Genomic DNA, 18132 nt, shown 5'->3' on the forward strand with positions numbered 1-18132 from the left:
TGAGTCGATGCTGAAGAAAGCACAAGAGGCGTTACAGGATGGCACAAAGAGGACCTGCACCCTGCTATGTTCTGTAGGACTGTGACAGCTCCCTGAAACCAGTAGCCCCCCAGCAGCTTCATTCCAGAGGCAAAGCACAGTGGTACACCACCATTGTGGTGATACATATGAATTTTGCCAGTGAGAGAAGATTTACTCGTATTTGTGCTTTTTGTTTAGTGCCTGCCTTTGCCTCAGCGCACTGCCTTTACTTCTACTTGCTATTTAGTGATAAACATTCATTTATATCACCTGTACAACAGCAGTAGTTCTATTCACATCTCAGGGACGCTGGTGACATGAAACATCTGATGTTAACAGAGCTCTTTGAAGAGGTAAAAGAATAGCGTTGTGTTATTATCACAATTTACATCATCAGTGTAATGGACAAATACGCTTTCTGCCTATTTTAAGCTACCTTTTATTAATTAATCCAATGCAGTAGAGCTAATTACTAGTAATTTGCAGTTTCCAAAGGCCTGTATGTAAAGGCTTAGCCACATTTATTTCGGTAAAACAGTTTCCTTTAAAGAGTTTACAAAGTTGAAGGTCACTTCTCATTTCTACTTGTCTTGCAAATGCAGACACTTTTTCTTCCCCCAACAATGCACAAAATTCAAGTCAAACAACCATGTAAGCTTTTAATGATATTCATAAATTCAGAATTAAACTTTTTTTATTCCTTAGTCTATTTGCCTTAATTAGCACCAACTGCACTGATCTTGTTTTCGGTCAGATAACCAACCCTTCTAAGAGCTTATGAAAAAAATTTCTTTGCAACTCTAATAATTACCATAATCCCATTCTAGCTGAGCAGTTGTGTCTTCATTAGAAGCAAAATTTATCCTAATTGTCAGAGAACTCATATTTAAGAAATAGCTATGATTAAAATTAATCAAGGCATGCCTAAGTCACAGGTTGTTCCATTTGCGAACTGTCTCAGATCCTCATATTGAAGAATTTAAATATATGTAATTTAAAATTTAAATTAATATTTTCATTCTAGTGGAAACAAACAATTTTAGAAAAAAAAAAAAAAAATGCAGTGGTATCACAGAATGTTTCACAGACAAAAATTTGCAGGAGAGAGCCCCTGACCTATTTGCAATTGAAAAGAACAAACAGATCAACTAAATTTTTGTATCATAAATGAGATACTTGGAAATTTAAGGATTTGCCTAAGACATTTGTGACAGCCTAGAGACTTGATCTTCCAGATTAGTTCACAGAATATATTGTGATGAAAAATTCTTATTAAAAAAAAATAAATGAAGCAAATAAAATTTTCCCTCCTTAAGCTAAGCTGGAAAACACATCCCTCAGCCATCTAAGTGAGCAATATACAGAGCCTGCACAAAAGCTTTCACTGTCCTTAAAATGAAACATTCACCTCCAAAACTGTATGTGTGTTTCCTTTGCAATCACAGGACAAACTGCATAGACATTGTGAGGGGGGGAGAAATTTGGCCCTCTGATAGGAATGATGAAGAAATAACAATGACAAAATTACTTGAGTAGGAAGGCTGAAGGAGTTCTACACATTTGATGTTACGTTTGACTAGAATAAACCCAGTTGTGAAGGAGCAAGATTCAGGATGGGAACAGTTCCAGGCGTGGAGAAAAGCATACAGCAATTGGTAGGACTTTATTATATGGACCTTACAATTATTATATGGAGTTTACTGTTATTATGTGGTTTCATTGTATTCACACTACACAGTGCACAGCCTGGACATGCCATGAGTTTGCCTGCTGCCTTCTGCCTGCTCCCTGCTTCCCCCGCTCCTCCCCCTTCTGCCCGTGTCCCTATCCCGGTTTGTCCCCCTGCTTGTTTGTCTCATGCTCCGCCCTATGTTCTGGCCCTTTCCCCTCCCGAGCTGACAAAAGACAGTGTGCACGCGTGAATAAAGGATTCTACTTGCACAGTCCCTCGTGTCCCATCCCCTCTTCGGACCGAGGCACCCAGTATAGTCAATAAGCACCTCTGAGATTTTGTTATAGTCCGCACTACACATCCTGCCAGCACTACTCTCTGTCCTTCCTAAATAAACAGGAAAGAAAGGGAACCATCACAGAAAGAACAAAAACAGGTGCACACCCCCTCAATATTAAGACTGTCAATATATATAATTTTGAGAAAAGCACTAAATCCCTAAAACTCAACAACGTTGTAGCAAGAAAATACATGAAATTTTAGAAGCTTTTCTATCAAGAAAGTATTTTCCTGAATACTCTCTCAAATTAATTTTTATTTCAGCATGTTTCCTTATTTAAGGCCAGCAGCTATTTAATGTATCATTAACAAAATATAACACGAAGAGAGATGATTTCATATAGTAGGCATGCATATATGATGAAACTCCTGGTGTTGCTGTAACAGACTGTATTTTCCTTTGGTAAAGTGATGTCTTTCCCCTAAATTCCATAAATTGAGGCCAATTGCAATAACATGGGTTTTGTCCCTGTTGTGCTGAGCCACAAATTTGGTAAATTCCTTGCCAAAGGTTATTTTTGGGTTCAAGGGGAGACCAGACAAACATTTCGAAGAAAAATCTACCAATGGTACTACATAGACAACATATAACAGCTTCAGAGGTTTACCAAGGAGAAAACTAATGAAGATTAGAGAGCATCAGAAAAAGCATTGCAGAAGAACATCCCATTCTTATTTCCCCCCAGATGACTTTTTGTGGTAAAATAGTGGGCTAAATCTCCTTAACTAAAGGGAGAAAAGAGAACTACCAGAACCAGAGGGAGGATGGGAGAAAAAGTGTGTAAAAGCAATATTACAACAGGCTCTAAAAGAAATAACACTCTTCAGACCCTTGATTTTCCTCAGCAGACATTCCCTCCTCATCACCCCACCTTCCATCTTCTCTTTCCTCTTGCAACTTTAAAAAGCCAATCAACAACGTATTAAAAAGTCTTTTGGCATACTTAATCTTTTATTTTTAAGTCATCTACATTTTCTTTCCTAAACTTATTATGTTATGAGATCTCAGAGAATACAAAGAGAACAAGAATAATGTGAACAAAGACAATTCTTCTTTCCATGCTGGAAACCATATACTCTATCCCACTGAATGGAAGAAAAAAAGCCTGAAAGAAAAAAAAAAAGTATTTCTGTCATCTTAATAACTTGTCACAAAGGTAGGTTTTTCTTCTTTTTGAGATTTGCAAAACTTGATGACTGGACTTCTCAAATATATTAGTATTTCCATTGCTAGCCACCTTGGTTTTCAGAATCTGAACTGGCATACCACTGAGAGACCAAAATTTAGAAGATCTGAACATTGATGACAACAGCCCTCAGGGGTGTGACTGGGACAGAACTGTGGGAGGAGGTTGTGCTGGGACTGGCACGGGTGAAGGGAAAAGAGCCTGTTATCTATTCCTTAGATAAAAGGCATTTTTTTTAGGTTTGATTGCTTTGTTGTTAGAACACCTACATTTTTAATAGAGGTAAATGTGCTGACAGTTTGGCTTGGCATCAGCTGAAAGGATTTTATAGAAATAAATTTGAAAATGAAAAAGGGAAACGAATAAACCATCCTGTACAGACAGCTGTTCCATTTAAAATTCATAATTTTACAAAGCAAATGCAGAAAAGCCATCTGCAAGAATCAAACAAACAAACAAGGATAGGATATTATCTCCTACATATATCCCATATTTGGCCTTTAATTTACCAAGGCATTGCACAGTCCATGAATTTTGACTCTAAAGGAATAGCAATAGAGGTGAACTCTATTCAGGTACCCCCCACATCTCAATTCCACACTCAGGTTGGATTCCAAAAGCCACTTAAGTAGCCCTTTACCCACCTTCAAACTGCCTTCTTTCTCCACAAGGGTCTCACTCAGTACAAATCTCTCTCCCATGCAAGTGGGAATTCCCTACACTCTTAGAGACAATGCTAATTATCTCAAATGTCAGCAACTTTCCACAAGTAGAAATCATTGCAGTTATAGGAAGGAATTCATCCTGCTCAAACCAGTTCTTTACCTACCACTTACAGGATTTACTGAACGATACTGATCAATCTGAGAAATCTATCTTTATTTTGCTCTGAAACACAGTATTTATACAGACCAGTGATGCTTCATGGGCCTGAACCGTCATTTTCTGCAGCTGGTCTTGCGTGTATGAAACAAAGCCACGGAAAACAAAGTTAAGGCAGGGCAGGCAAAACCAACTCACGGCATTATCCAAGTAATCTGAGCATTCATTTTCATTCCCATTAAACAAACACAAAGCCTAGAACGCTGCCCCCTTCTCAAAGGGGGATTTTTGCACTGTGACTGCCTAACTTTTCAGGGACTTTGCTCTGTAAAAATATACTCTTATTTTATAACTACCACAGACCAAGTGCATCTGACAGCACAAAGATCATATACCAGTCTAAGAGCAGGAAATTGTTCTGCATAAGTTTATTACACTTCATTGTCAGTCAGCCCTCAAGCTATCACAGAGAGAAGTACTGCCATTACCTGCATTATTCAGCTAAGTTTAAACATTAGAATAGGTATGAGGAGATGGGGGGATGCTCTTCCGAACTGTGGGGATTTTAATTCCAACACCCAGCTTTGGATGCCTGTGGGTTTGGATTTTTCAAATCTTGCTCAGTTTTTCTGCATCCTGTCCTTCCACCCCAAAACCTGGGTTGTACTGAAAGGATTTCCAAGACTCACACTTCAAAATGAGATACCTGCAAGGATTTAATTCCATTAGTTAGGATGTCTAATTTGTGATGTAGGTGCATACTTTAGGGAAGGACCCAAGAGGTTCTTCAGCTCTCACAGAACTTAATGTATTCCTCTATTTCACTGTCTAATGATCTTTACAAGGGATTAACACATTATTATTTCCAGTGTTTTGCTTTGGTTTTAGTACAGAGAAAGTGGAAAAAACATAATTTCTTTAAGGACAATTTGATGAAAAAGGCATTTCTAACAATATTTTAATTTTTGCTGGACAAGCACAAAGTAAGTTGTCAGTGTCTTACAAAGTACCAAGTATGAAAAAGGGGAACTTTTTAAAAATTTTCCACAGTTTCCTTAATCAATATATAAACTGGAAGAAGATATAAAGCTTCATTACACCCTGAGCTATTTCTAAACATGTTCACTGACTCCTAAAACAGGTAAGGGAGACAAAAGGTGAGGGGGAAAATAGTCACTCACAGGACTGAAGTGATCTTTTTAAGATTTTTAAGATGACACAAAAGATCAGAAGAACTATTAACCTGGACCATCAGATCCTTATAACTAGGCAGGACAACTCCTCCTGTATGTAGCATTTAATGGAAAAACCCTAGATCCAGGTATTTCACAATCTGAAGGCGTGCAGTACAAATGCTTTGTTTTGTCTGAGGTGGGCAATATTTAAACCAATTTTGGGATTTAACCAAAATCAGAAATGTTTTAAAAAAGGACACATGACACCCCGTCTTATGTCTTCAAGTCATCCCAGCTTTGATCATCATCCTAACTAAAGGAGAGTAATCTAAAATATTCAACTTGTTGCTATAAGCAAAGAGAAAATAATCTGGACTATAACATAATTGCAATTTCTGAAAAAAAGGTGCTAAATACTGAAAATAGAAAAACTATAGAAAATTACAAGAATGGATGCCAAATTGTGTGTTGCTTGTTTTTTTTTTAATTATTCTTTCTACAATACACTGCAGGTATTTAGGTGGAGTTGAATGCAATGTTATGTGTTTGTTTTTTCAATCCCAGCCTGGGACTCTAACAAATAAAATTAAAACTCACTGGACATAATTAGCCAGGGTATTTTCTCATTTGCATGGCCAAATTAGGGGGCATAGAAGGATCATATATAGTTTGACTTCTGCTGCAGGGAATATGTTAAATCTTGAATGCGATTTGGGAAACATAAAAAAACCACTGAGCTTCCATTGTATTTATCCTAACACCCTTCACGTGAATTAGTAATTAATTTCCCAAAGGCCCATTTTGACAGTACAACACATGAAGCAATGTTAAGTTCAGCACTAAAAGGAAAAAAAAGTAAAATAAATACTATTTCTTGTAAGTAAAAATTGATGATAAAATCTAATAGAATCTACAGAGAAAATAGGCATAAAGAAAGATTTAAAAGGTCAGCTCTATTTAGCAAGGAAAAAGAACACTTTAAGATAATTTATTTAGAAAATATGATGAAGGATTTTCACATATAAAACATAGGTATGGTTAAAAGGATAGGACTAAGGACAATATTTGTGCTCTGCAACTCAAGCAGTACAGGGGAGCCAACTCCAATGAATCAACTCCGTACACTTCTCCCTAATGAGGTAAACTGCTAACACCAATCCCATTGCAGTGATGATTGAGTATACCACATGCTGCTCTCTCCATTTGTGTTTGCTAGGAGAATTGGAATATGCAGATGAATCTTGGTTTAATAAGGATGGTAACATCAATGTGTGCTTGTGTCTGCCCACTGATGCTACAGAGGTGAAACACTGCCAGGATTCATAAGAAAATATCTGAGATCAGGTTTTGTGTTCCTCATGGCAGATCAGTGGAATTCCCAGGATGTTCTACAAGATGCACCATTCGTCCATCTGCTAAGGTGGATTCAATGTGAACATTTTTTAGCTTCCCTCCCTCCCCCAGGTCACTTTATGGAACTGAAGTTCCCAGTGTTGCCCTTGACAAGTAGTGCCAGTAGTTGCTATAGCAAGGGAAAGGTGCCAGCCAAGGGAAAACAGGACAACTCTGTCAAAGCTTCATCAGTGCAAAATCAACATAAAGTGCAGCAGTCAGACTACTGTACCTCAGCAGTTGTAGATGAGGAGAGCAGCACATGCATTTATCTATGCATGCATGCAAACCTGAGCCTAAAGAAAAGCAGGCTCTGACTATGCTGGTAGTTTGTTTATGAATAACAATAGTTCAACATATAAAAGACCTTCCTAATCCAAAGACTACCTAATGTTATATACTCAAGTACAAATCACGTATAGAATTTATGACAATATAACAGTGGGTGTACAACAGTGTGCTTTTGCATCTGCCTCAGCTCTACCTCTGTCCAGCTAAACTGCCAATGAAAAGTTAACTGCTTCAAGCCATTTCAGTCCTGGCAGGAACAGCAGAATCATAAAAAATTTCAGACTCCTTAACAGAGTTTACTCTGTCACGGTGCAATTCTAATACTTCATCCTTTGTGATGGGGGCTGACAAGTTCAAAAGCATTAATGGAACCAATGTCATTGTTATGGGTGTGTGCCAAGAAGATTTGCCTCAAAAGCCTTGGGGAAGCAAACATTTGTCTAGCACCACCTTGAGGGGCAAAGGAGACTTCCATGAGATGTACCAATTCAGGGGAAGAGAAACCAGTTTTCTACTTACAGGGAAACTGTGCTCTTTAGCACAAGTTATCCCAACTGCAATACCTTCTAAGCACGTCTCTTTATAGACTTCAGAGGAGCTAGTAAGAGGAACCACACCAGATCTTACCTGTTTGTGTACATACAGAGTACAAGCACTCCTGGAAATGGAATTTTCTTCTCTGTGACTAACACTGCAAAGCAGTTTGTCCCGCTGCATGTAAGTGCATGAGATTAATCAACCCATGCCTTCAGACTGCAGGCAGCATTGCAGTCCTTGCTGCTGTTATTCCAAGGGGTCCATCTGCGGTAAGAGCAGCAGGCCTTGCTCAGCCCAAAGGGAGCATCTGTGCCGTATGATGAAGGGCTCGAAATCCAGTGTTTCTGGACTGAGGTATAATGATTTTCTGGCACATTTTCCTAATATCCATGGCAACTCTTGAGCTGTAATATCTCTTGAGCCCACATTCCTGCGTCTATTCTCTGAACAGAATGCCAACCACAGCAAACAACCAACTCAGCTTCAGGACTGAAGCTAGTATTTCTAGTCACAAAATCTGGCATTCGAGCCAATTGCTGAATGGGAAGTCCCAGAGCTTCTCAACAGTGTGGCCAAATCCTCAGTGTCTGCATATCTGTTTTCCTACCCATTTCATTTATTTTTAAATGAGTGACTGACTGAGTTTTCCCCAGGCTATGCCTTCCATTGTTTGCCCCCACACAGACAGACCCACACGCCCATTATTACACTGACGGGTAGAAAGAGAAAACACAGAGCAGAAAGTATTGGTATTTAGCAAAATTCACAGTCAGATTCTAATGCATTTTGAGATTACCACAGCTATGAAGTAATATATTTTGGTTTTGAGCAACAGAGGTACAAAGAGCTGGGCACAATGAAACTTTTGTTTTAAAAAACAGTGAGGAACTTGGACTTTGTAGTCCTAAGTTTATCACCTCCCTCCAGACTTGCTTCAGATCAACAGTGCCTGTCCTTCAGTTTCCTTACTGTGACAAGGTCACAGCAAAAATGCTGATGAAATAAGTTCAAGAGCATCCCACTGAACACTTTGCCAGCTTCCAGCCATCTGTGGCTTATGGATTCATGTACGCCTTGCTGGCTTTTTCCTTTACATTTGACCTCCACAGCATCTAACGACATCCAATTTGATGTAGTGTAAGATTTGAATTTGTGAGAAACAGCAAATTCTTGTTTATTATTCACCTCCTTCATGCTGCTCCTCATCACAAAATTCTGCCTAGCTTTTTCTTCTCCAGGCTGAAGAGTCTAAGCCTATTTAATCACTCTTTGTAGAGAACAGTTTGTGGCACACAAAAGAATAGAGTGTCAGTTTTAGAAACAGCCATGAGGCCTGAAAGACAGACTTATAGACTGCGTAGTCAGAGCTGCATACAGAGCCTCCTCTGAGTAGCCCAGAGAGGATGCATTTCTCAGAAAGGGCTGGTCAGGCCAAGGCTGAAGTCAGTGAATACATCCAACTGGATTTCAATTTCATCTTTGAGCAACTGAAAGAGAAGTTGCGAAGGGATCAACACACAGCTGTTGGCTTGATTAACTGAGTAGGAGATGTTTCTATAGTTATCCATTGCCTCAGTCCCTGCCTTCTTCAAGCAGCTTACAAACTTCTCACCCTCATTTTCAGTACATCTGAAAGAGAGGCAGACACCTGAACTCCAAGAAGTCATAGGATCTCATGAAAACAGAGGACCAAGCAGAAGGAAATCAAGTTACTTTTCATCAAAGAAAAATCCCTGCTTGAGCTTAACCACCATTCTAGGTATCACAGAATTTGCAAAGAAGATAACCCAAAAAAACCCAGGGCAATACATTCTGCAATCACATAGCTTCATCCTGCAGTTGTAAAAATGAATCAAGCAAGTTAGGGAAGTGACATATTAGTAAGAAGTGTTGCTCCTTTCTCCTTCATATATATATCTCAGGTTATAAAAAAAACCACCAAACCCTACCGTGGGCTACACAGTCCCTACTGCCCACTGCAGCACTCACTGCCTTAGAGTGTCTGAGAGATATATGTACTAAATGAGCTTTCTCACAGGTGTGAATATCCTGAGCTGAATACCTGAAAGATATTTCCCACTTGGTTTTGGGTTGGTTGTTTCATTGTTTTTTGGGGTTTTTTTGTTTGTTTGTTTGTTTGTTTTTCTTGAGCAGTGTTATGGTTGTTGACACTTCAGAACCCCCAAAGCAAGAACAAGACACAGCTGTTTCAGCTGCTGGAGAAGCCTGAGCAAATGCAACAGAATTGCACAGAGCTGGAGGCAGCTTGGAAGATCACTCAGTCCATGCTCACACCCCAAGGTAGAATCACCCATACCCATGTTCATTATTTCTCACAGACTCATCCAACTTTTGTAAAGCCTTCCAGTGACAGAAACTTGACAGTCTCCTCAGGCAATCTGTGTCATGGCTGCTTTCCTACACATCTTGGTCAGAAAAGATGATTATTCCCTTCAGTGCTGCAGCAGCCTTTGAGCACCTGAAGATCATTATTCTGCCTCCCCTCACCAATCTCTTGTGGTTGTTACCAAACAAGTTATATTTCTTCAAAAAGGAGTCTCTGCAGCATTGGAGGAAGATGTTGGAAAATTCTTTTAACTTTAGCACAATAGTGTTTGATCCCTATATCCACGGTTAATACTTAGTTTTGTACCATACAGGGCTTAGTAAAAATGTGGAGATTAATGTGGCTTTGTATTAACTCCCTAATAGCCAGCTTTGCTTCCTTATTTACCTATATCAGTGATTAATATGTACTAGCAGATGCCTTAGTTTTGAGAACAAGGATTGTGTGTCTGAGCAAAGAATGATAAGAGAAATACATTAGGACCTGACCACATATTTGAGGTACTCTCAAGGTGAACAGATTAATTAGAAGATCTGGAACCATATCCAAATAAGTCCACAGAAATAATTAGCATATATGCATACATTCCAGAAATGCAATGAATATGTAATAGAAATGTAGTGAATGTGTATTAGTTTCATGGATATAACTTGTTCTGTTAGGTTGCTGGGTGTGTACGTTAGGTCAAATGACCCCCATGCACCCAGCACCGAATAAAGTAGTATTGGCTTTCTAACCTAAAAGAGAGTTTATTTCCTGGTTTTTGGTGACATGGTTAAAGAACTTAATCAATCTGTCTTTGCAGGGCATGTTTTCCAGTCCTATTTTATGGGTTTTTTTTCATCAAGAGTGGGCCATTCAAGAAACAGTTTGGGTTCTGTATATCTTTATAGAGAACAGAAATTTAGACGCATGACTGATAACCAAGGACAGCTAAATGCCAAGTGGAAACTCTGGATAAGGTTTACTTTACAGTGTTTGCTTATCTCCCTGGTGCTCCTCACTTGGACACATTAGCATACCTGGTTTTTTTACCAGCTGCTTTTTGGTTAAAAATTTGTCCAGCTGCCAGTTATATCAAATTTCAAAATGAAGGCTCTACATAGTAAGAACCTAGTATTTTGGTATCAATGCTATGGTTCAGGGCTCCTGCTTAGATCAGGGGAATGGCATCAAGCATGTTTTCCTCTAAGCTAACAGGATAAAATGCTGCATGAAAAAAACAGCAAATGATCTGAGTTTCTGGCCTATCACAGCACTGAATAAACCTCAGGTTAGAGAATTATTATTAGCACTAGAGAAACGAAGACATTTGTTATCATTCTCCTGAAGAAACAGGTTAGGATTTGTCAGTTTGAGAAGGCTCAAGAAGATTCAACTCGCCTTTCTGCCCCGTGCACACACATTAGCCATAGAAGGGAAGCACTGTCATCTCCAGGGACAGCAGCCTTGTGCCTTTCATCAGTGTTAAAAAGACTGAAAGAAGAGATCTATGCCAGGCACACTGCAGCCGGCTGCTGCACTAGATGCAGCTGTGATTTCTTACCCTGCTGAGTGAGAAGTTTCTGTAACCACATCCCTAACCCATTTTCAGGAGGCTGCTTGACAGGGTCAAGAAATCTTTGCAAACACCATAAAATACTGAAGAGGGAAATGCATTTTTCCATTAGGAAAAAAGACATTCTCTTGTATGCTGTTTTGTTTTTTAGTTCTCTAAACCAGAAGTACTTATGAAAGTCTTTCCATCTTGTATTTGTAAAGGCTTAACACATGACCTGCAGGTGAAGGACAGGGAGCCTGGCCGTACACTTAAACCTAGAGACATAGTGGAGATCAAGAGAATGGAGTGAATCCTTTCTGACTTACTGCATCTATGAGAAGCAAATGAATTTTTTGTGCTGCTTACTACCTCCCCATCCCTTGACACTGACATCTGCTCTTTAAGGCGTTAAGGGCCAAAGACCAAAAACATTATTCCTTTCTTATTTCCTACTGCTCAGATTTTCTCCTGGAAACTTTAGGTTTAATATGTCTCTCCCAGAAGATGCCTCATTTCCCAAAAAAACACAGTTCAAAACACCAGGAGTGAGAGATGAATGGTCCCTGTAGCCATGGACTTAAATCTATATCACTCTGAACTGAAAATAAATTCAAAGAGAGTCTGCATTTTTTTGTTTAGGCCCATATGAGATGGCTTTTGGTCAGAGATGGTAAAAAAGACTGCATCAATGCTGAAAGATATCTCCTTTCCTCACCAACAAAAAGTCTCTGAGTTCAAGGACTTCATGGCACCTTCACTTCCAGACATCTCTGCCTTGTTACTTTCTGCTCTGTACCATGCCTCAGAGGGGAAATGCCAGCATGCTCTAAGAAATTGTATTTTGTGACTTTTTAATTCAGTGTGAAGCAAACAAGCCCTGATGTGCACCTGCCCTCCTAGCAAAGCAGAAACCCTGAAAAGGCAAAACAAAAGAGATGGATAAAATGAAATCTATTTCCTTTTAAAGATGGAGCAGACCTCTATGGCTTAGCACAATATTGTCTCAATTTTTCTTTATCTCTCACTGGAATGGGGATAAATGCACCACAGTCAGCTATGATCTCTAACACTTTATAACAGGAGCAGTGTAAGCGTCACACTTTTCAATATCCTTAGAAAAGACTGAGCACTCTTGTGGTGGGGGGAAACAGTTTTCCCCCTGCAGTTATAAAATGGTAAAACCCTAGGGGGTGGTGACCCTTGAAGTTTTGAAGTTTTAGCCAATGAGCGCTTCTGCAAAATATAAACATATTACAACCAGAACAGAAGAGAAGGTAGTTGTAGTTTGGTGTTAGAAGGCAGCCATGCTGTGAAAGCCATGAGCAGAAGGGGCAAGAGCCCCTCTGGGGGGCCACGGCCCCCCAGCCCCTGGGGGGAAACTCGGAAACAGTGTTAAACTGAACTGAGCTCTGTGACTGAGAGGCTGGAAGTTTTTCTCCCCTCCACCGTGAGCAGCAGAAGCGGCGGCAGCGTCCAGAGATTGTGGCTAAGAGCCAAGAGATAACTGAAGGAACAGTAAACAGCATGCAGCCAAGGAAGACTCAGAGTTGCTCGAGCCGAGATAGAGAGCCAGCAGCAGAGAGAGAGAACTGAGTTCTACAGAGGAAGTTGGGGTAAGAACTGAAACTAAAACCCCAAACTCCTTTTGTGATCTTTCCTAAGTGGAAAGGATGGACTCCTACTGAATGGAAGTCCTAAAACTGCAGCAGCACTGCAGAGAGGAGCTAAAAAGCTCAGAGAAAGAATGCAGAGGGGGGTGACCTTGGCCCCCCTGCTGCTTGAGGCAGAGCACGGGAACTCTGCAAAGGGGCTTGAATCCCCTGAAGATAAGGACCGTCACGAAGACCCCTGAGCTTCGTGATATGACGTAGTGAAGTGACCCTTGTCCTGGTGAACACATCCTATGGAAGAAGACCCTTGCTTGAAACTAGTGGCTGAGGGGGCTGGATACCCCCTCGTGTGTACTGGCAGAGATCCAGCTGCTGCGTAGAAGAAGAGAACCTGCTGCCTTAGAGACATTGCTGCTCTGAAGAAGGATCTTTCCTTCTTCCCTCCTGGACTTTTATTTGGAGGGGAGAAGAGATTTGATCCATTGTAAATACTTATGTCATGGTAGAGATAATTAAGATTGTATATAATGTATTGTAGTATTTATTTGTACAGTCATTTTAATATATTCCCTTTTCCCCCATTTTGAGTCGTGTGATTGTCTGGAAAACTCATATCACACCAGGTTGAGATGTAGGAGGGGGTTTGGACTAGGGAATTGGATTTTTGGGGTTCTCAAACACACTCTCTACTTGGTTGTATTTGCACAATCACACAAATATACATACTAAGAAGAAAAGAAAAAAAATCTAGTTAAACAGGATTAGTAGTAGGCAGGCAGTGGGGATAATGCCAAGAATCCTATACGCACAATGCTACAAGAAAAATTGCTTCATTCTACAGATTCGAGTTTCTGTTCCATAAGGTATTGGGAACATTGGTTTTGCAGGAGCAGCTTTGTCTTGAAGGAGGTGAAGAAGGGAATACTTTGCAGGGCTTGTGAAGCAGACACAGCTCTGACTTGAATAGACTCGGGATGTCTCTCCTTGCACAGGATGTATAACCTAAGGACAATGTCTAAGTACCATACAAGACGATTGCAAGTCAGATATGCAACAACTTGATATGCAACAGTGGAGACATTAGTGATGCTGGCATTGACGTGAGGACTAGAAAAAAGAAGTCTCTTAATAGGAGGTGGTGCTAATGGGGCTTCTTCCATCATCTGGACAGCCCATACTGCTGTGTTCAACTCAAGACTGTACAATGTCTTAATGTCCTACTGAAAGCACAGAATACGCAAGGTTTTCTGTTATCTGCTAATCTCAGATCTCACAGATACGTCCTGAACTGCCCATTCATCCAGGACCAGAACAACTACAGGGTGGACTTGTTCACAGGATTGCTAAGGCTGCAGGAAGCCTCTCAATGTCTCTAGCAGAAGCTACCTGCTTAAAGCAGGTTCAACAAGATGGTTAAGGTCACTTGTATCTCCAAAAGCATCTTCACTTGGCACTGTCTCACCAGCCACCAAATGGAAAGAAGGCTAAACTCTGCATACGTTTATGAACAGCCCTATTTTTTGTGCGTACTCTCTGATGTCCTGAGTAGTGTCAGGGGCATTTATTTCCAAAGAAATAGTTACTGAAGAATAGAAATAACAAATACAGGGAGACAGAAGGCAATAATGCCAAGTTCACCTGAACACACATATTGTTCAAATGCTAGAGATGAGTGATAGCGAGATAGTAAAGCTCAGTCCTTCAGATGAAGGTTCATCACTTTATACAGAGAGTCCCAGGGTGTGTATTTGTGGTACATGTATAATATACTTGCACAACTGGATTCTCTCTCCAAAACATACTGTGGGCATCAATAGTCATCCTAGTTTGTCATTTTTCAAAATAAAGTCGTTAATTCTCTTTTTAAGAGCAGGCACAAGTTGCAGTAAGCTGCCTAACCACTGCTTTCAGAGCCCAAGTTTGAATGAGCTTGGTCTACAAGACTGTAACAAATAAACTGCTTTCTAAATAGAGGATATTCGTCAAAAGAGGTTTTTTGCTTAGATAACGAAGACAAATGTCCCATTTACATGGCAATTAAGTTACACGATTCCCACATGCGCTAAAATTACAAAAACGTGTGCTATGCAGTGCACACAGCAATAAATCTTATAATTAAGAAAGGCAGGATCACATTTCTTGGAGAAGAGATTTTTACAGATTTTTAATACTCCTTATACAGACAGAACAAGCAGCTGGATCTTGCACAGCTGGAGCCAGATCCCAGCTTTCCTATAGTCCAAAGCCTCTGTGATACAGAGCACTAGTTTAACTACAGTGACTAGTTGAATTACAGTTACTGAAAGTGTCGGACATTTTGTGCATTGAACCAATTTGAAGAATATTTGAAAACTACTCAAGAGTACAATGTCCAGTCTACAGACTAGACATCAATGGAGTCTTTAGATAGAATCATAGAATCCTTAAGGTTGGAAAACACCTCCAAGATCATTGAGTCCAACTGTTAACCCAGCCCTGCCATGTTCACCACTAAAGTGTCACATCCACATGTTTTTTGAACCATTCCAGGGATGGTGATTCCACCACTTTCCTGAAGAGTCTATTCCAGTGCTTGACAACCCTTTCAGTGAAGAACTTTTACACAGCCACTCCTTATATGATTCTCTCTACAGACCCCTCCCCAGATCCACTGCCCGTCTCTGGACATGCTCCAGCACCTCACTGTTGTTTTTATAGCGAGGGGCACAAAAGAACACAGGATTTGACAGTGTAGCCTCAGCAGTGCAGAGTACAGGGGAAGAATCACCTCCCTAGTCCTTCTGGACACACTATTTCTGATACAGGCCAGGATGCCTTTGGCCTTCATGGCCACCTGGGTGCACACTGGCTTCTGTTTAGCCGCCGTCAAAACAGCACCCTCACATCCTTTTTTTGCTGGTCATCTTTCCAGCCACTCTGCCCCAACCCTGGAGTATTGTATGGGGTTGTTATGACCTGAGTGCAGGACCTGGTACAATTGCATTTCAATCTGTTATCTCAAACTTTGCACCTATACTTTGTTACAACTGATTATAACATAATATAAGCTTGCAGAACCTACAATTTTCAAAAATGACTAGGAGAAACACACTCCACAAATACTTTCATGTTCAGTCTTTCCCCAGCTCATCCCCTGGCTTAGGATCAATTTCCTTATTTATTTTCTTTGAACTGAACAACTTAACTTCATGAAATCAATTCTGTAAATTTAACTTCTCTCAAGATTGTGTCCCAGATGTGTAAAACGTATAACATGATTTGGACTACAAAGACCCCAAACATATATCCTTTCTTCTTCCCAGCAAAAGCACAGCTATTGGAGTTTTCAGACAAGGAGGGAGCACTGGCCGTTTCACTGAGTGAGAAGGTTTCAGTCTCCACGGTGCCAGTGAGGCTCACACCTTTCCATGATGAGGAGTATTTCTGAAGTTCAACCCAACACTTTCCCACTCCATAGGCTTCTCTCTTCCCCTTCAAGGCACCTCCACTGATACATCAAATCCATCTATAAGACAATAATTTTTGCCAATTGTAAATAACTTTTTTTTCCTTTTTTAAAATCTACCTTGGTTTTGTGATCATATCTACTCTATGATCTAGTATATCATACCTACTAGAGATCATAACTACTAGGGATCATGTCTCGTATAGATCTATCTGGATCATATGGTATGGACACACAGATTTAAAGCTGCCCAGAGAAAAGCATTTGAATAAAAAGTTTAAATCTTTACTAGATTACATATAACTTTTTTTGTGTGTGTGTGATATTCCACAATAATGGTGGTGTTAATGTAAAGCACCACCATTCTTATTATATTTGGATTCTTGTCCTAAATAATTTTTATGGTATGATCAGAGATTGATGCTTGTCATCCTTGGTACACCAAAAATAAGGAACATAATTTCAGTAGAACCACAGAGTTACACTGTAGCCGGCACTTGGTGACAGTGAAGGCATTGGGGACATCCCTCAGCACCTCTGCAGCATGCCAGAAGAATTTCCTTTTGTTTCAGCATACAAACACACCAACTGGTTTTGAATGGTCTACTTGATTTTAAAAAATCTGTTTTTCCAAGAAAACAACAAAATTCTTCCTGTTAAGTCTCAGGAAAAATGGTATTTTAAGTCCTTTTATTAAATCAGCTTTATCTTATGAATTTCATCTACCATTTCAGGCACACCAAGTGTGAAATTCACGTTCCCCTGAATTCAGTAACCATTAAACCTGGAAAGAGGTTTGATCAGCAAATTGAGTACTTTCTCCATACAAATTAACAAACATGAACATACAAATATGAGCATAAAGGCCTCAGATCACAGAGGTTTTGCCCACTTATCAAAAAACTGCAGCTCCAGCAGGCTGTTCCCTCCTACAGTAAGGAATAATGGAGACTGGCCTTTGGCTCCAACTCTCTAAGCAACATATCTGAAAAAAATACATTAAATGCTTACAGTCTTAATGCATTTCCAAAATATCCTTACTACTCCCTTAACTATCTGAAGCACATTAAATTTCCAGCAGTTCCATTTCCATTTTTCAGAACTTAACCAGATTAAAAAAAACCAAAACAAAACAGAACCTATTATTCCACATACTAACTTCAAAGCATACATTTGCAGAAATAATTCAGAAATATTTAGACACTAAAAATCCCTAAGAAACAAAAGAGAAATTATAAAGTACTTTAAAAAAATATCAGTTGCTCATTTCCTCTCTACTTTTACAAGAAAATCTGTGGTTCCTCTCAGGTTTCAATTTAGAAGGGATTTGGATTACTAGTTAAAGGTGTCTCTGGCAGATGCAGACATTTCATCATTATATTGTCTTGCTGAAAGGGCAGTATTGCACATAAGGTGTACCATATCTTCATCACGAATGTGCTGTAATGGCTAACAAGAAAAATTGTAAATTATTTACTTAAGCAAAACCAGCTAATATATTAAGGGGATGACATGTTCTGATAAATCAAGTAATTTTTCCTTCTCTTTCATTTCCTCCAAAACTTCAAAGCAATCTCATGTTGTTTATGCATAAAATTTAATCCTTTCACCAATCTGTAGTTTGATTGAATTTGCATACTCTATTTCCTACAAGTCAATGTGAAGAGAGCCTCCTGTAATTGAAACCATTTCCCCTCCAGTCCTCCTATCTTTGTTGTGGTATTTTCTATTAGTAGCTCTGTTATGCCTAATGT

The 18132-nt window shown here is 39.6% G+C and overlaps 1 protein-coding gene across 1 annotated transcript in view; it reads right to left on the bottom strand.

Annotated features, from left to right (window-relative positions):
- CNTNAP5 (contactin associated protein family member 5) overlaps nucleotides 1–18132 on the bottom strand; it is a 290138-nt gene that overhangs the window by 115265 nt on the left and 156741 nt on the right. The gene's annotated exons all lie outside the window — the stretch shown is intronic.

Source organism: Chiroxiphia lanceolata, chromosome 7 (assembly GCF_009829145.1).
Source record: "Chiroxiphia lanceolata isolate bChiLan1 chromosome 7, bChiLan1.pri, whole genome shotgun sequence".
NCBI classification, from domain to species: Eukaryota; Metazoa; Chordata; class Aves; order Passeriformes; family Pipridae; genus Chiroxiphia; species Chiroxiphia lanceolata.